Source organism: Hylobates moloch, unplaced genomic scaffold (genome assembly GCF_009828535.3).
Source record: "Hylobates moloch isolate HMO894 unplaced genomic scaffold, HMol_V3 SCAFFOLD_5, whole genome shotgun sequence".
NCBI lineage: Eukaryota > Metazoa > Chordata > Mammalia > Primates > Hylobatidae > Hylobates > Hylobates moloch.
The window spans coordinates 137798933-137818964 of record NW_026652280.1 but is presented as its reverse complement, the minus strand read 5'-3'; the positions used below and the strand labels follow the sequence as shown (position 1 = coordinate 137818964).

Here is a 20032-nt window from a genome sequence, read left to right as displayed (position 1 = left end):
CTAATTAAAGGATAAACATTAGCACTAGAAATTGTAGTTAAAAGATTTGTACACACCTAGGATCCTCTTGACAACACATTCATATTACTATGTAAAAGTTTTATTTACTCCCATGCGAACTTAGAATTGTAATACGGTTTTATGGTCCATCCCAAAGGCATAACTTGATGGGGCTAGAGACACCTTTGGGGAAAAAAAAAAAAACAAAAAACAAAAAAAAACTAGAAATCTAACTTTGAAATGAAATGATGACTTTTTTGCTGGGCGTGGTAGCTGACGCCTATAATCCCAGCACTTTGGGAGGCCAAGGTGGTCGGATCACCTGAGGTCAGCAGTTTGGACCAGCCTAGCCAACATGGTGAAACCCTGTCTCTACTAAAAATACAAAAAAAAAAAAAAATTAGCCAGGCATGGAGGCAAATGCCTGTACTCCCAGCTACTCGGGAGGCTGAGGCAGGAGAATCGCTTGAACCCGGGAGACGGAGGTTGCAGAGAGGAGATGCACCCGGGCACACTAAGTGGTGGAAGGGGTAAGACTCATTCTCAAAAAAAAAAAAAAAAAAGAAGAAGAAGAAAAAGGAATGATGACTTTTTTAAACTGTTTGAAATCTCTCTGAGAACAGTATTAGTAATATTTGCTAGGAGCCATTTTGGTGTCCACATACTAGTCCCCTTGGGGAAAACACGATGTCACTTAGTGTCAAAATATTATGGGAGCAAGAGCCTAGGAGTTGGAGTCAGAAATGCAATAGCTTTGAATTCTGGCTTTGATTCTTTCTAGTTGCTGACTTGTGGCATATTATTTAAATTCCTTGAGTCTCAATTTCCTCATAGAGAAAGATCAATATATGCTTCACAGGGTAGTTGTGGGGGATTGAATGAGGTAAAGTACATGAAGCCCAACAGAATGCCTTGGCACATATCAGGGTGAAAAGCTGCTCTGTTCTATATTTCTTTCTCTAAATTCTAGTAACAGATTCATTCAACCAGTGTTTCGACAAGTGCTTTTTGTGCTTCTTCGAGGTAAAAAGCACAAATCTAAGATTTTAGGCACTAGAAGGGGTAAGTTATTATCTTTTCTTATTCTTAAAGAACTTATAGATTAGTGGAGGACTTACTTATACATTACTTACACGTATATAGAAATTTTATCTTAGGCAAAATGTGATAAGTAAAACTAATAGCTAATATTTATTTAACTCTTTCATTATGCCAAATACTGTGATTTATACCATTTAGTTTAATGCCTATAACCTTAGTGCTGTAGGAGATATTAGTAAAGTTCTGTGAAAGCCCAGAGAAAGAAATTATTAATACCAAGAAAGGAAACTCTGAAGGCTCTTCTAGAGTATTTGTGATATTTAAATCAGGTTTTCAAAGACGAGCAGGATTTTAACAGCCTGAGATATTTAATTGTCTAGGAGGAAAAAGCCAGGCACAGTAGCTCACACCTATAATCTCAACACTTTGGGAGGCTGAGACAGGAGAATTGCTTGAGGCCAGGAGTTTGAGCCAGGCTGAGCAACATAGTGAGACCCCATAGTGTCACAAGCCTGTAATCCTAGTTACTTGGAAGGCTGATAGCTTGAGCTCAAGAGTCGAGGTTACAGTGAGCTATGATAATACCACTGCACTCCAGCCTGCATGACATAGTGAGACCCAGTCTCAAAACAAAAAAAAGAGAAGTGAAGGGAACAGAAACAGCAAATGTAAAGATCATGAAAGCGTTCAGTTCAGTATTTCTAGAAAACACAAGTATCCCATAGTAGCCACTGGACTAAAAGATGAAGCTGTAAAGATAGGATGGAGACAAATGGTAGAAAGCACGGAGACCAAGCCAAGGACTAGATCATTTCCCTGTGAATTACCCAATCAGATCTGTGTTTTAAGAAGACCATGGGAGTGGATGGAACAGATTAGAAAGAGGAGTAACTGGATATAGAGAGTCCAATTCTGGGCCTGGAAATAAAGGTCCAAAGAGTACATACGTTCACTACTATCCCTGCCAACAAGTTAAGGTAAATATAGTTTTTTCCAGTGGCATTGGTCTGTGTAGGAGGGAATGAAAGATTCAACCTGAATTTGTGGCTGTCACTGTCTTCCAGGAAGATTGGACTCCTGACAGCCTGAACTGTGGATTGAAGGGGTCTTCATGTGGGAAATTCAACAGGCTAAGAAAAAGTTGTTAAATAGAATTTAGGAACCAGAGAGAAGACATAAGCCAAGTCTAGGCCTAAGGAAGATTCATATTGGAATTTTTTTTTTACATATCTGGGCCTTTTGTAGCTACACATCACACTCATAAAAATTCAATCACCAGTAATGCGTCAACTCCAAAACAATCACTTCATAGCCTTTTTTCTTCTCTTTTGCAGTGGGTGGAAGGATAGTTTTTTTATTTTTGTTTTTGCGGGTTTTTTTTTTTTACATTTAATGCTCCTCAGCCTCTCAAGGAAAGGGTGTTTATCCTCATCCTTGTTTCCTAAGCCCCTACACAGGACATGGGACATAGAGGATGCTGCATGATTTAATAAATGTTTAATTATTTGATCAATTAATTCAAGTCAGAAGGCCATAATAGGCTAAACCAGATTTCAGCTGCTTCTGGTTATGTGGGTCAATGTGAGAGCCACTTCTTTAGCATTTTAGACAAAGTGGCTCCATAAGGACCTTAGGTCCATTTCCAGGCCATCCTTGCATTTGTAAAAGAAGGTTTCCAGAAGAAGGTTGTTTCCAATTCCCCCAAGCTCTATAATATGTATAAGACCGCACAAAATGCAATAGAATTTTTTCCCTAAATAGATATTTATTCTACTCTTCAGAACCTTGTAAGCATGGAGTATTGGCATTTTTGTGAAATGGTCTCCCCTGAACAGATAGAAGCCTGATATATGCTAATATATATGATTTATGTATCTTTTTAGATAGACAAGCCTATATGAGAAGTCTAGAAGTCACAAACCTTCATTTTCTTCCTTGAGTCTTCTATCAGTCTGTAATTGAGTCCTCCTTGTCTGGTCTCTGTCTTCACCTTTTATTTATTCCTGCTCTTTCTGCAGTGTCTCAGCTCTTTCTTGTTGGCCTTGGACATGGATTTTCAGTCAAATGGTTCCACCCAGTTTTCTCTCCAATGGAGCTGTGTGTGACTTGTACAGCTCCAGGGTAACTGAGAAAATAAAGGAAAATGATCATTCCTCGTCCAACTCAAAATTAAATATGTAAAAGACAAATATTTCTTTTGTCTGATTGCATATTCAAGCAGACTCTATTGATATGCTTACAGAGTTGTTCTGATTTCTTTATTTTTCCAAAGAATCTTTTCTGTCATCCTTGATAGGTATGTGCCAGAACTCTAGAGAGTATGTTTAGGACCCTGGCCCCCAAAAAAAAGAGGTGGAGGAGAAAATCCTGTCTTGATACAATACCATAAAGATATAAAGTAGGAAGAATTTAAAAAATTAATTGTCAAGACATTGAGATTTTTCATATTTAAAAATTATATATCTATTTAACAAAAACTTCGTAATGGCTCTACTATGAAGCTAACTTCAACCAGCTGGGACATAACATGAACAATGCTGACATACTGCAGTTGAAAACATGAGCCCCAACAAGCCTTAATTTCCATGAAAGGATACCAATTATTATGAACATAATCCAGAGGCAAAAAAAAAGGGCTGGCAAACAGACAACTTCGGATAAATTATGTTCCATTAAACATGCCATTATTTTTAATGTTGTACTTACCGGACACTTTGTAGACCTTTATTTTTGACAGAGGATGATTACAGAATTATCTTCATTTTTGAAAGAACAAAACCAGAAAAAATGAAGTTAAACTTCAGCTTAAAAGATTAGATCAAGCACAAAATAGTTTCATGGCCAAATTTGAGGGGTCTTGTTTAACATTAAGATGAGGAGAAGGGCTACTCACAGAGAGAAAGGATTTCAGGTCTTGCAAACATTTAAATCTTGTATAACACATGTTGGGGATTAGTCACAAGAAACAACAGAAGGAAAACACTTCACTGGATACACCAGTCTTTTGCACAGTTCATCCCCACTAATTAAAACATCTTTCCCACTTGGCAAACTACTATTCAACTCTCAAAACCCAAATCAGTGGTCACCTTCTCTAGGAAGGCCTCCTTACTCCCACCCCAGTTGAAGTTAATCTTGCCCTTCTCTGTATCATTCTCTACTGTGTACATAATTCTATTATTGTGCTTAATTATATTTATTTGTTCATATGTCAGCTTCTCTACTCAAAATATTAATTCCTTGAAAGCAGGCCAATATCTTATTGATCTTTCAAAAAGCAGAGTATCAGAAACATAATAGGCACATTATTCACTTCACGCAACTAAAGAAACAGGGACTAAATGTGCAAAATTGCCAAGTAGTTCTTGAAACATTTTGCACGGCCGAGAAGTCAAACAACATTCAGTCTTCAGCACCTTTGCCCTTCTTTGGCAATTTCTTTCACTCCCTTGATTTCAGCTGTTCTCATTAGGATTACCAAATCTGCATTTCCATTCTTGAACTTTTGTCCAGATTCTAGGTTCACTTTCACTGCCTGCTGAACATTTCCACATGAAAAGCTCATGAATACCTCAACTTTCAATATACCCAAAAAGAATTTATTACTCCTCTGTCACAAATTTACCCTTCTTGCTGTGTTCTCTGTATTGGTTCATTGCTTCACCATCATCCCTGTATGACAAGTTAAGCACCTAGAATCAGCTTTTCTCCCCACTTTTGCATTCCCCACCCTATTCTCCTGTTGCCAAATCCTTTCAGTCTGCCTATCGATGGTCTTTTGCTTACCTCTTCTCTTTTCCACTTCTACTGAATTAGTTCAAGCTCTCAATATATTTCTCCTGACCAATGTAATAAGCTGCTAAGAGGCTTCCTGCTTCAAACCTTTTTAACACAACTCCCATTATGCTGCAAATAACTTTCCTAAAACAACAACATATTTATGTCGGTTTCCTGCTCAAAGACAACACTGATGGCTCTTCACTGGTGCAATTCCTCCTTCTGGCATGCCAAGGCCTCTGAGAGAGCCCCATGATCTCTCCTTTTCCTATGCATCCATCATTTTTTCATACTGCCCCACACAGTGCACACTCCATTCACACACCCTCTAGACATACCTCTCTACTCCTCAAACACGCCCTTTGCTGCCCCATCCCCAACAACATTGTTCTACCATACCGGTAGAACCCCTCTCACTCTTCTTCTCCATTTCCCTATCAATGTCCTATTCATCTTCTAGGCGAGTGGTTCTTAACCTGTACTCCATAGACCCCCAAGGGTCCAGAGGTAAAATTAAGAGATCTGTGATTTAAATGGGAGAAAAATTACATTTCCATTTTCGCTAACTCCTAACTGAAATGTAGTATTTCCTTTTATTGTGAATCTAGGCAACAAACAATGAAAATATTAGAAGTACATAAGACTTTGTCACAAATAGAAATCACAGATATATCCATATCACATTACAGTCATTACAGATATCTTGAATTATTATTTATGCTCATTACTACTTTAAAATTACAACAGTTATTACACCTGCAAATGAATTTTTTATTTAATGCCTTAATAAAGAAGTGTACTTATTATTATATCAAATTTTTTCAAGAGCTATTTTGATACAATTGGTTTCAATTATAATCCTTTCTCTTTTATTTTATACATTCCAAACATTATTTTGAGAACAGGTCATTAGACCCAGTAATGGTTAAGGATGCCCGTCTAGGTTTATCCTGAACTCTACCACAAGATGTTTTCCCACGCCTCACCCCTATCCCACACAGTATAAATTAATATCTTCTTCTACCTGATTCCATCAACTAGTTGAAGCCCCTCCTGAGGCTCTAAGGAGGCCTGCCTTCTGCCTGCCTTCTTTTGTAGTTATTTATTAGTCATTTACTAGGCTTTGAGATCTTGGGGATAGGAACATTTATTTCCTGTTTTTAAGTGGCCCGTGCTGATTGCATCCATGGTAGGTGATGAACCTGACTTGTGCTGAACACATTTTTTTTTTTTTTTTTTTTGAGACGGAGTCTCACTCTGTCGCCCAGGCTGGAGTGCAGTGGCGCGATCTCGACTCACTGCAAGCTCCGCCTCCGGGGTTCACGCCATTCTCCTGCCTCGGCCTCCCGAGTAGCTGGGACTACAGGCGCGTGCCACCACGCCTGGCTAATTTTTTGTATTTTTCAGTAGAGACGGGGTTTCACCATGTTAGCCAGGATGGTCTTGATCTCCTGACCTTGCGATCCACCTGCCTCGGCCTCCCAAAGTGCTGGGATTACAGGCGTGAGCCACCATACCCGGCCGAACACATTTCTTTTTCAGAGAATGTTTTAGGTTGATGGAAATCAAATCAAGAAAATAGACATGTTGCTAATGTATTCCGATGGCTGAAGCAAGTTTGTCAACTTGTAACACAAACTGAACTGCTCTGTTCTCCTACCTGATTTCTGTGTCTCAAAACAAGACAGGAAAACAAGGGCAAGGATGAAAAAGGTGACTCTAGAATTCTACCTTTGGTAATCCAGACACACAGCAATGAATAATTTATTTAAATCTATATATATCTTTATGTATATGTGACTATGTATACATATACTGCATATCAATGGTTTGGCATTCGGTATATAGTGTATACATTATATGTATACACAATATATTAAATATATATTATTTTATTTATAGTTCCATCACACAAGTAACAGTTTAAACAAGTTGGATTTGAACATTCACAGGAGAACATGTGGAATACTGACCAATCAAAAACCATCCATGCTTCAGGGTCAAAAAATGTATTTTTGAAACAATGATTTTTATTATTACTTGCTATTGCATAACATAAGGTCTTTGTGTGAGGATATGAAACAGTTCCTTCAATGAAGGTATTTTATGTTCATTGATACCCAAATCCATAATCTTAATGGTATGGTTTAAAGAAATAATGTAACATAACACATGCATGGAGTGCTCATCTCTGAACAATTAACGGAGATTGATAAAAATCAACACCAGATAAACACCCTTTTGACAATGAGCCTCATTATATGATGCATGGGAGAAACAGAAGTTGTGAATGATAAAGAAGATATAAAAGAAAATGCTGCAAGAGATTCAATTTAATACAAAGATGAATATTACAAATACATGTTTAACTGAATAATCAAATATTTAGTCATTCTTTTATGTTATTCCCACCAAAAAACCTAAGACATAACAAATGGCCCCAAAACCACCTTCTAGGAACATCCATTTGCATGCTAATTTTTTATAATTCATAGTTTGAAGTTATTTGTGCAAGCTTCCTATTCTCCTTCTTTAAATTTTGGCCATTTCTGTGTTCCCTGGCTCATTCCTGCTTCTTACAACAGGCAAGGGAATTACCAATATTAGTAGTAGTAATAATAATAATAATAAACACCCATAGGTTATAATGTTCTGTACCTTTTAATGTTTTAGTTACTAATATTTCATGTTAATTCTTATAAGAACACTGTAAGGAAAACAGGACAGGTATTATACTAAATATATAGGTAAAAGGACTAAAGCTCATGGAAGTTAAGTAATGTGCTCAAGTTCCCACAGCCTGTGAATAATGAATAACACAGTCAAAACATGCATCCCGGCCTAATGAGTCTGAATGCAGTTCTCTTTCTGTTTCCATTCTACCCAAGGAAGAGTTAAAGATCATATAACTCCATTTGGATGATTTCTGAATCTAATTTCAGCTCCTAACCAATCATTGTGGTTAAAGGAATGATTTACCACAGATATACAGTAGGCACTTGGTTATTTTTTCATTTAATTATGCAACAAATAGTTTTTTTTAGCACCTCACACTTGCAAAGCCTATAAAATCGATTGGCAGATCCAACTGCCCATAAGCACTTAGGGTATTTACATTACAAGGAAATAACTTAGACTGGCATATTTTTAACTTTTCAGGATAGTTTTCAAAGGGGAGTCAACACAACAACTTATTAGTCATCTGCTTTATTCTTGTACCCATCCTAATTGTTAAGAGAAGGAAGGTAGAGAAGGACACTGTGCAGAAAATGAAAGGCTGTCATAGTGAACACTGTAGTACATCACCCAGATACCACCTCACCCAAGGTCATGCTCCCTCCCCAGGAGCAACCTACATCCAATGACTAATCTATGCATGGGTGCAAAGTCCAAGCCTCATTGTGGAGCCAACTGTGCCCCTCTCATGCATAGACGATCCCAGCCCCTGAACCCAAATTGACTGCCCACTCCTGCTTCCTCACTCTGTCATAGACATTAATCTCATGGGACAAGAAAGAAGGTTCTTAAATGGGATTATGGAGCCAAATTGCCAACTGACTAGTTGGTGTTGATGATCTCCTCACTTATAGTAGATGGAGCACAAATAGCCCCTGACATGTGTCAGTGGTGCTACTGTTAAAGTTTCCACCACTGGAGAACTGAAATGGTAATCCATTGGAAGAAAATGACTGGTAGGTGTAATGTCTCATGCACTTGAGAAATATGGGAGAGATGGCAAGTGTAAGGATAGTGAAGGCTATTTCTTGGGGCAATCAGTGCTTTTGGAGAAAGATAATGAAAGGCTGAGGGTGATTAATCAGCAATTGAAGGCTAATTATCAAAGTCAGAGCACCTCAATGCAGCATATAAAAAGTCTCATCTCCTTCAGTCAAGGGACAAAAAGCTGAGGATGAGAAACTGAACTTTATAAGTAGCAGAGTTGAATTCTTGGTTCCTCCGAGTCACTATGCCAAGGCCAAGATTCTGATTTGGAAGAAATGAGACCCTGAGATATGGAATACCATATCTTTGAAAACCATGAGTCACCAGGTTCTCCTGAACTCTCTGGACTTCCAGAAGTAACCCACTCCTCCCTGTAGAAATCTAGCATTTCCCCTGTGCTTGAAGATGATATAGAGGCCCCTATCTTGCCAGACAGAATGGATCCCCTCAGAACATTCCCCCAACCTGTCTCCCTGGTTATTCAACCATTATCTAGTATTAAGTCACAACAACACATAGTTTATGTTGAGCTGGGCCTGCTGAGTAGACAGAGACAATATCTGCAAAGAGCTGCAGAGTCTAGACAACAGGTACCAATAGGAGACAAGAAAGCACATATGGGCTTGGATGCTGAGAGTGCTGGATCAAAGGAGGTAGAACATGAAGTTGGATAAATGAAAAGTTACTTATTTTGAAGCCCTCATTAGGATTATACATCCTGGCAAAGACCCTGGAAATTCATGTTAGCGCATTACTGGGATGATCCTTTGAAGTTTAGAGAAAACAAAGTCTAGTAAAGAATGCTCCAATTGCCATGGCAGATAGTAGAAGAGGGATCAAACGGCTTAGAAAAATGGGTATACCAGCATACATATACTAAGACCAGAAAATCTACCAGCTAGCTTTGGCCTGCTGCAAGGCCCAGAGGACACTGTTTACCAAAACAATAAGAAATGCACTGGCTACAGGGGCACCAGCGTCACTGAGAATCTCAGTGGTAGCTGTCTTCTGTTGGCCAGGGCTGACAGTAATAAATTCCATTATAAAACTGAGCCCCTTGATAGCAGACTGGATGATAAAATCCTAAAATAATGGAGACCAGGTAGTGGAACATAGCCACGAGAAGTAAGGTGAACACTTGAGATTGGAATGGCAGCCTGGAGGGTCTGACTCACAGAGAGCTATGGAGATGATTAATAGAACATAGCACTCCTAAGGGAAATATAGATGGGATGGCAACAAGGGTACTGCTCAATTCACATAATCAAAAGAAATCAGAGACGGATGATCAGGAGGCTGTGGGCACATAAGAAGGCCAATCCCTTGCCCAGTTTCTGTACCTGAGCCAGTTTTGAGGCCCAAAACTGACTGACTGAAGGAAATGCTGGGTCCCCAGGAGGAAGGCTCTGCAACACCATGGCAAGTACACATGGTAATGATTCCCCATTCCAAAAGGGACCTATAGCCATTTACTCAGGCAACCATATACTGGAGACAGGGTAATTTCAAATATTTTGAAGACTGTTGGATCCAGGGTCCATGCTGACATTTATATCTAAGAACTCAAAGCATCAGTCACCACCCTCTATTAGAGTGGAGACCCGGTTAGAAAAAAAAAAAAAAAAAAAAGTCCAGCTCACAGACTCTCCCGGTGGGTACTCCAATTGGAGAAGACTTTTTTGGTAGTTGGCACAACCTTAGCATTAGTTTCTTGGCCAGCCAAGAAAGTAAAACAAAAACGATATTACATCTTGAGGAAACTGGAAGATGTTTGTGCCACCCTTAAAGACCTAAAGGACTTAGGGGTGGTGTTGCCACCTAATTTCCATTCAATTTACCAGTCTGGCCTCTGAAAAATCGGGTAGATCCTGAAGGATAACTATAAACTACCACAAACTCAACCAAGCACTAGCCCTCATTGCAACTACTGTGCCAGGTGCTACAGCAGATTAACAGCCTCTAGTACATGGAGTGCAGCCATTGATCTGGCTTATGCATTCTTTTCCATCTCTATGGGAAATAGTTCTCACAACAGTGTACATGCACAACCTTGCCCAAGAGCTAATTTAACTCTCTTACTCTATATAACGATATGGTATAAAGAGACCTGGACCATGCTGCTGTGTTGTAGAGCATCACATTGGTCTGCCATATCAATGATATGTAAATTGGACCAGAATATCGAGAAGTAGCAAGTATGTTGGAAGCTTTAGTAAAACATATAACACTTTGGCTTTCCGTGCTGATAGTGCTCCAGCAAACATGGCAAACATTCTTAAAACCCACCCGACATTCTGTAAGAAGTGTGGCAAGCACCAACCCCACAAAGTGATACAGTACAAGAAGGGCAAGGATTCTCCATATGCCCAGGAAAAGTGGCATTATGACAGGAAGCAGAGCGGCTATGGTGGGCAGACTAAGCTGATTTTCTACAAAAAGGCTAAAAGTACAAAGAAGATTGTGCTGAGGCTTCAGCGTGTTGAGACCAACTGCAGATCTACGAGAATGCTGGCTATGAAGAGATGCAAGCATTTAGAACTGGGAGGAAATAAGAAGATAAAGGGCCAAGTGATATCCAGTTCTAAGAATCATCTTTTGTTTTATTATGAAGAAAATACAATTTTGATATTATGTTAAAAACAAATGTATCACTCTGATGGGCAGAGGTAAGCCCTACAAAGATTAAAAGGTCTGCAACATCAGTAAAATATTGGGAGAGGGTCCAATGAACTGGGATCATCCTGGGACATCCTCTCAAAATAAAAGAAGAAACTGCATCTCCTGCCTCCCACCACAAGGAAAGAAGTAAAATGTCTGGCAGGCCTCTTGAGCTCTGGAGGAAGCATATTCTACACTTGAGAATCTTACTCTAACCTATATACCAGAAAGCATGAAAGGCTGACAATTTTAAAGGCAGCCCAATGCTGGAAAGGGTTCTGCAGCAAGTCCAGGTCATGATACAAACAGTCCTGCCACTTGGGCAATAGAACACAACAGACTCTATGGGCTTACAGGTACTTGTGATGGGAAAAAACACTGTGTGGAGTTCATAGCAAGCCACGATATGGGAATCACAATTAAGAATTCTAGCATTCGGCCAGGTGTGGTGGCTCACGTCTGTAATCCCAGCACTTTGAGAGGCCAAGGCGGGCAGATCACGAGGTCAGGAGTTCGAGACCAGCCTGACCAGCGTGGCGAAACCCCGTCTCTACTAAAAATTCAAAAATTAGCTGGGCATGGTGGTGGGCACCTGTAGTCCCAGCTACTCAGGAGGCTAAGGCAGGAGAATTGCTTGAACCCAGGAGGCGGAGGTTGCAGTGAGCCAAGATCATGCCATTGCACTCCAGCCTGGGTGACAGAGCAAGACTCCATCTCAAAAAAAAAAGAAAAGAAAAAAGAATCTTAGCATTCTACCAAGATGGGTGAATCACAAAGTCAAGAGAGCAAGACCATCCTGGCCAACATGGTGAAACCCCGTCTCTACTAAAAATACAAAAATTAGCTGGGCATGGTGACAGGCGCCTGTAGTCCCAGCTACTCAGGAGGCTGAAGCAAGGGAATCTCTTGAACCCAGGAGGCGGAGCTTGCAGTGAGCCAAGATCGTGCCACTGCACTCTAGCCTGGGCAACAGAGCAAGACTTCGTCTCAAAAAAGAAGAAGAAAAAAAAAAGAATCCTAGCATTCTAGAGCAAAGGCATACCACCAGCAGTGGAAAATTAGGTACCTTCCAAAAAACACAGCTCTTGACATACCACTGGGCCCTGGTGGAAATGGAGGCATGGTCCACAGAACAGTAAATAACCATGCTGTCAGGACTGTCCACCATGAGCTGGATTCTGTCTAGTCTGAAGACCAGCTGTAGCAGTGGGATACATCCCACTAATCTTCTTGAAAGTTTTCACCCAGAAAAGAAACCCGCCAAAACCCTGAAGGAGTTGTTCCCAGAACTTTTACCGGCAAATGGATCTGAGCAGCACAAGCAGTAAACTTTAATAGACATTTTAATGTGCTATCCAGATCACCCCTTCGCTTCAGGCCAGAAACACTCATTCCCCCAGCTACCATGAGTATTAGTGATGGACAGCTCACAGCCGATGGTTCCTCCAGATACTGCCCTCAGCTAATGAGAGCCATCTCTTCCAGTGTCATGCTCCCTTCCCAGAGCAACTGGCATCAAATGACTGATCAATACAGGGCTACAAAGGCTCACTGTCCTTGGCCCAGGGCCATTTTAGCTCCATAGTTCCTGAGAGTCAGCTGAGATATCTGTTGTGACTAGAATACAGTTCAAATTTTCTCTCCAATCATCCTGCATTCTTCATTCCCTTACAGGTGTTGATCCAAGAACATTCCCTAGTAAAATTTCTGCATGCTAATCTCTGAACTTTCTTCCCAGAGAATCTGACCTGTAACCGCTGTACCTAGATTGGGCAATCTTTCCTTGATATACTGTTTTTATAACAAAAGCTTTTTTTAGATATGGGATCTCACTATGTTGCCTAGACTGAAGTGTAATGGCTATTCACAGGTGCAGTCATAGCTCACTATAGCCTCAAATTCCTGGACTCAACTGATTCTCCTGCCTCAGCCTCCCAAGTAGCTGGGACTACAGGCACATGTCACCACACCTGGATGCAAAGGCTTTTTATAAACTAGGATTTTAGAACTTTGAAAAACAAAACTCACATGGCTGCCCTAATGTTTAATCCACAATTTCAATTTCCAAGTTGTCTTTCAAAAACTCACGTTAAAACTAAAAAGTCATCTAGGCCATATAAATACCTATACTCTATATCTTTGTAGCTATTTATTTAAACAGCTGTTTTATTACGTTGTAAACATATTTTCCCATTCTATGAAATCAACATTATTGTTAAATTTTATATCTTTCTTCTTTCATAAAATGATAAAAATTCATTGCCTACTATTTCATTCAGTTTCTACTGAGAAATAATTACAAATTCTTAAAACTTCACATCATCAATATTATCAATCTGCTGCCTTATATACTTGGTGTAGTAGAAGAACTACTGAACCAGGAATCTAGACTTCTCAGTTTAGCTTTTTTATGTGACTTTGTATTACTCACTTTATTTATTCATTTAACAAATATGGTGCAGTGCTTGGGGTGTTTCAGAAATTGCACTTAATTCTGAGCAGAAAGAATAAGGAAGACAGGCAGCCCCAATCCTCATGAAGATTAGAACCTAACGGTGAAAGCAGACATTAAACAAGTCACAATATAAATAATTGTTTGACTAACAATTGTGATATGTGTTCTGAAGAGTAAAGCCACAGTGTCATGAGTGTGTAGAACAGAAGGCCCTAACCTAGCCTAGGATGCTGAAATTTCTTGAGGAAATGGCATTTAAGTTGAGATATAAAGAACAGATGAAACTTAGCAAGATGAAATGGGGGAAAGAGATTTATAGACAGAAGGAACTTTATACTTGAAAATTTCATAAAGGGAAGAAGCTTAGTATGTTCGTAGAACTAAAGGAAGGCTACATAACAAGAGAAGAGCAGAGATGCAGGAGATTGGGAGCAAGCCATATCACACAGGGCCTTGCACATCAGAGGGACAGTTCTGAACTTTATCCTAGGTTCAGTAAGAAGCCATTTCAGAGTTTTAGGCAGAAAAAGACACGATTTCCTTATATCCATAATGGTGATAATACCATCTGTCTGCTTACCTTATCAATTGCTAAAAAGATCAATAAGATATTGGATGTGAAAAAAAATCACGAGAGGGCAGAGCAGGGTGGCTGAACAGAAGCCTTCACCAATCATCCCCCACTCAGGAACACCAAATTTAACAACTATCTACGCACAAAAAAGCACCTTCATAAGAACAAAAAGTCACATGAGCAATCACAGCACCTGGTTTTAACTTCATATTGCTGAAAGAGGCACTGAAGAGAGTAGGAAAGACAGTCTTGAATCACCGATGCCACTCCTCCCCAACCCGATAGCAGCCATGTGGCGCAGAGAATCCATGCATTTGGGACAGGGAGATTGCCCAGTGATTGTGGGACCCTGCATTGAACTCAGTGCTGCCATATCATGGCAGAAAGGAAAACCAGGCTAAACTCAGCTGATGCCCACCAACGGAGGGACCATGTAAACCAACCCTAGCAAGAGAAGAATTGCCCATCCCAGTTGTTGGAAATTGAGTTTTGACAAGCCTCGCCACCACAGGCTAAACTGCTCTGGGGTTCTAAATAAACCTGAAAGGCAGTCTTGGCCACAAGGACTGCAGTTCCTAGGCAACTCCTAGTGTTGTGCTGGGCTCAAAGCCAGTGGATGTTGGGGACACGCAACCTAGTGAGACACCAACCAGGGCAGCTAAGGGAGGGCCTGCACGACCCCTCCCACAACCCAAGGCTATCCAGCTTGCAGTAATAAAAGTAGCTTCTTCCTTCTACTGACAGAGGAGAGGGAGGATTAAAGAGGAGTTTTGCATCCCAGATATCAGCTCAGCCACAGTAGGACAGGGCACAAGGCAGAGTTGCAAGGTCCCCATTTCAGACCCTAGCTTTCAGACAACATATCTAGACACACTTTGCACCAGAAGGGAACCCATTGCCTTGAAGGGAAGGACCGTCCTGGCAGCATTGTCACCTGCTGACTACAGAGCTCTTGGACTCTGAAGAATGAGCAGCAATACCCAGGTCATACACCTTAGGTGAGACTCTGAGCTGTACTGGCTTCAGGTGAAACCCAGCACGTTCTCAGCTATGGTGGCTATAATGAAAGACTCCTTCTGTTTGATAAAAGCAGACAGAAAAGTAAAGGGAACTTTGTCTTGCACCTTAAGTACCAACTCAGTCACAGTGGGGTAGAGCACCAAGCAGTCTCTTGGGGTCCCCGATACCAGGTGTTGGCTCTTGGATGGCATTTTATGTCCTGGGCTAGAGGGGAGCCTATTGCCCTGAAGGCATCTCTAGGTCCACCCAGGGCCTGGGGGAACTCGTGGCTCTGAAGGGAAGGGTACAAGCCTGTCTGGCTTTGCCACCTGCTGACTGTAGAGCCCTAAAGCCTTAAGTAAATATAGGTGATAGGCATGTAATGGTTACAGCAGGCCTTGGGGAAGACCCAGTGCTATGCTGGCTTAAGGTCTGACCCAGCATAGTCCCAATGGTGGTGGCTACGTGACTGCTCATGTCAACCCACCCCAACTCCAGGTGGCTCAGCACAGAGAGAGAGAGAGAGAGAGAGAGACACTCTGTTTGGGAGAAAGTAAGAGAAGAGAAAAAGAGTCTGTTCTTGGTAATTGAGAGAATTCTTCCAGACCTTATCCAAAACCAAGGCAATACCTCCATGAATCTGCAAGAACTACAGTATTACTGGCCTTGGGGTGCCCCTAATACAGACATTATATCACAACACACTAGTCCCTTTGAATACCTGGAAAACCTTCCCAAGCAGGACAGGCACAAACAAGCCCAGACAGTGAAGACTACAATAAACACCTAATTCTTCAATGCCCAGACACCAATTAACATCTGAAAGCATCAAGACTATCCAAGAAAAATGGCCTCACCAAACAAACTAAATAAAGAACCAAAGACCAACCTGGAGAAACACGTGACTGTTCAGACAAAGAATTCAAAATCTGTTTTGAGGAAATTCAAAGAAACTCAAGATAACACAGAAGGAACTCAGATTCTATCAGATAAATTTAACAAAGAGATTGAAATAACTTCAAAGAATCAAACGGAAATTTTGGAGATGAAAAATGCAATTGGCATACTGAAAAACACATCAAAGTCTCTTTATAGCAGAATTGGTCAAAGAGAAGAAAGAATTAGTGAGCTTGAAGACATGTTATTTGAAAACATACAGTTAGAAGAGACAAAAGAAAAAAGAATGAAGCATGCCTTGAAGACCTAGAGAATAGCCACAAAAGGGTAAATCTAAGAGTTATTGGCTGTAAAGAGGAGGTAAAGACAGAGATAGGGGTAGAAAGTTTATTCAAAGAAACAATAACAGGCTGAGCATGGTGGCTCACACCTGTAATCCCAGTACTTTGGGAGGCTGAGGCAGGCAGATCATGTGAGGTCAGGAGTTCAAGACCAGCCTGGCCAACATGGTGAAACCCCATCTTTACGAAAAAATACAAAAATTAGCCAGGCAAGGTGGTGTGCACCTGTAATCCCAGTTACTCAGGAGGCTGAGGCATGAGAATCACTTGAACCCAGGAGATGGAGGTTGCAATGAGATGAGATTGTGCCACTGCACTCCAGCCTGGGAGACAGAATAAGACCCTGCCTGAAAAACAACAACAAAAGAAATAATAATGGAGAACTTTCCAAATCTAGAGAAAGATATCAATATGCAAGTACAAGAAAGTTATAGAACACCAAGTAGCTTTAACCCAAATAAGACTACATCAAAGCATTTAATAATCAAACTCCCGAAGTTCAAGGATAAAAAAGCCTAAAGGCAGCAAGATAAAAGAAATGAATGACATACAATGGAGCTCCAATATGTCCGGCAGCAGACTTTTCAGTGGAAACTTTACAGGCCAGAAGAGAGTGGCATAACATACTTAAAGTGCTAAAGGAAAAAAACTTTTACACTACAATAATATATACAGTGGAAATATCCCTCTAACATGAAGGAGAAATAAAGACTTTCCCAGACAAACAAAAGTTGAAGTATTTCATCAACACCAGACTTGCCCTACAAGAAATGCTAAAGGAAGTTCTTCAACCAGAAAGGAAAGGATATTAATGAGCAAGAAGACATTATCTGAAGGTACTAAATTCACTGGTCATTGTAAGCACAGAAAAACACAAATAACATTAACACTGTTAACTGTAGTATGTAAACTACTCATATCTTAAGTAGAAAGACTAAATATGAACCAATCAAAAATAATAACTACAACAACTTTTCAACATATAGACATTACAATAAGATATAAATAGACACAAGGAAAAGTTAAAAAGCAGGGGGACAGAGTTAGAGTGTAGAGTTTTTATTAGTTTTCTTTTTCCTTGTTTGTTTGTGCAGGCAGTGTTAAGTTGTCGTTAGTTTAAAATAATGGGTTATAAAATAGTATTTGCAATCCTCGTGGTAACCTCGAATCAAAAAACATACAACAGATACACAAAAAATAAAAAAAAAAAAAAGATTAAACCATACCACCAGAGAAAATCACCTTCACTGAAAGGAAGACAGGAAGGAAGGAAAGAAGAAAAAGACCAGAAAACAAATAACAAAATGGCAGGAGTAACTCCTTCTTACAATAATAACACTGAATGTAAATACACTAAACTCTCCAATCAAAAGACATAGAGTAGCTGAATGGATTTTTTAAAAAAATTTACCAAGCAAATGGAAAGAAAAAAAAAAAGCAGGGGTTGCAATCCTAGTCTCTGACAAAACAGATTTTAAACCAACAAAGATCAAAATAGATAAATATGGGCATTCCATAATGGTAAAGGAACCAATTCAACAAGAAGAGCTAACTATCCTAAATATATATGCACCCAATACAGGAGCACCCAGATTCATAAAGCAAGTCCTTAGAGACCTACAAAGAGACTTAGACTCCCACACAATAACAGTGGGAGACTTTAACACCCCACTGTCAATATTAAACAGATCAACATGACAGAAAATTAACAAGGATATTCAGGACTTGAACTCAGCTCTGGATCAAATGGACCTAATAGACATCTACAGAACTCTCCATGCCAAATCAACAGAATGTACATTTTTCTCAGTGCCACATGGCACCTGTTCTAAAATCGACCACATAATTGGAAGTAAAACACTCCTCAGCAAATGCAAAAGAACCCAAATCATAACAGTCTCTCAGACAACAGTGCAATCAAATTAGAACTCAGGATTAAGAAACTCACTCAAAACCAAACAACTGCATGGAAATTAAACAATCTGCTCTTGAGTGATTCCTGGGTAAATAATGATATTAAAGCAGAAATCAAAAAGTCCTTTGAAACTAGTGAGAACAAAGAAACAATGTATCAGAATCTCTGGGACCCAGCTAAAGCAGTGTTACAAGGGAAACTTATAGCACTAAATACCTACAGCAGAAAGCTAGAAAGATCTCAAATCAACACCCTAACATCACAATTAAAAGAGGTAGAGAAGCAAAAGCAAACAAATTTAAAAGCTAGCAGAAGACAAGAAATAACTAAGATTAGAGCAGAACTGAAAGAGATAGAGACATGAAAAGCCCTTCAAAAAAATCAATGAATCCAGGAGCTGGTTTTTTGAAAAAAATAACAAAATAAATAGATTTCTAGGTAGACTAATAAAGAAGAAAAGAGAGAAGAATCAAATAGACACAATAAAAAAAGATAAAGGAGACATCACCACTGACCCCACAGAAACATAAACTACCGTCAGAGAATACTATAAACACCTCTGTGCAAATAAACTAGAAAATCTAGAAGAAATGGATAAATTCCTCAACACATACACCCTCCCAAGACTAAACCAGGAAGAAGTTGAATCTCTGAATAGAACAATAACAGGCTCTGAAATTGTGGCAATAATCAATAGCTTACCAACCAAAAAAAAGTCCAGGACCAGATGGATTCACAGCCGAATTCTACCAGAGGTACAAGGAGGAGCTGGTACCATTTCTTCTGAAACTATTCCAATCAAAAGAAAAAGAGGGAATCCTCCCTAACTCATTTTGTGAGGCCAGCATCATCCCGATACCAAAGCCTGGCAGAGACACAACCAAAAAAGAGAATTTTAGACCAGTATCCTTGATGAACATTGATGCAAAAATCCTTAATAAAATACTGGCAAACCGAATCCAGCAGCACATCAAAAAGCTTATCCACCATGATCAAGTGGGCTTCATCCCTGGGATGCAAGGCTGGTTCAACATACGCAAATCAATAAATGTAATCCAGCATATAAACAGAACCAAAGACAAAAACCACATGATTATCTCAATAGATGCAGAAAAGGCCTTTGACAAAATTCAGCAACCCTTCATGCTAAAAACTCTCAATAAATTAGGTATTCATGGGACATATCTCAAAATAATAAGAGCTATCCATGACAAACCAACAGCCAATATCATACTGAATGGGCAAAAACTGGAAGCATTCCCTTTGAAAACTGGCACAAGACAGGGATGCCCTCTCTCACCACTCCTATTCAACATAGTGTTGGAAGTTCTGGCCAGGGTAATCAGGCAGGAGAAGGAAATAAAGGGTATTCAATTAGGAAAAGAGGAAGTCAAATTGTCCCTGTTTGCAGATGACATGACTGTATATCTAGAAAACCCCATTGTCTCAGCCCAAAATCTCCTTAAGCTGATTAGCAACTTCAGCAAAGTCTCAGGATACAAAATCAATGTACAAAAATCACAAGCATTCTTATACACCATTAACAGACAAACAGAGAGCCAAATCATGAGTGAACTCCCATTCACAATTGCTTCAAAGAGAATAAAATACCTAGGAATCCAACTTACAAGAGATGTGAAGAACCTCTTCAA

The 20032-nt window shown here is 39.8% G+C and overlaps 1 long non-coding RNA gene across 2 annotated transcripts in view; it reads right to left on the bottom strand.

Moving 5' to 3' along the window:
* Positions 1 to 20032, bottom strand: part of LOC116469810 (uncharacterized) — a 146515-nt gene that overhangs the window by 26636 nt on the left and 99847 nt on the right. For both annotated transcript variants that reach the window (XR_009213690.1, XR_004248349.2), the window contains 2 exons: positions 3748 to 3797; positions 2963 to 3166 (listed from right to left, as the gene is read on the bottom strand). This is a non-coding gene — a long non-coding RNA (uncharacterized LOC116469810). The remainder of the gene's footprint in view (positions 1 to 2962; positions 3167 to 3747; positions 3798 to 20032) is intronic.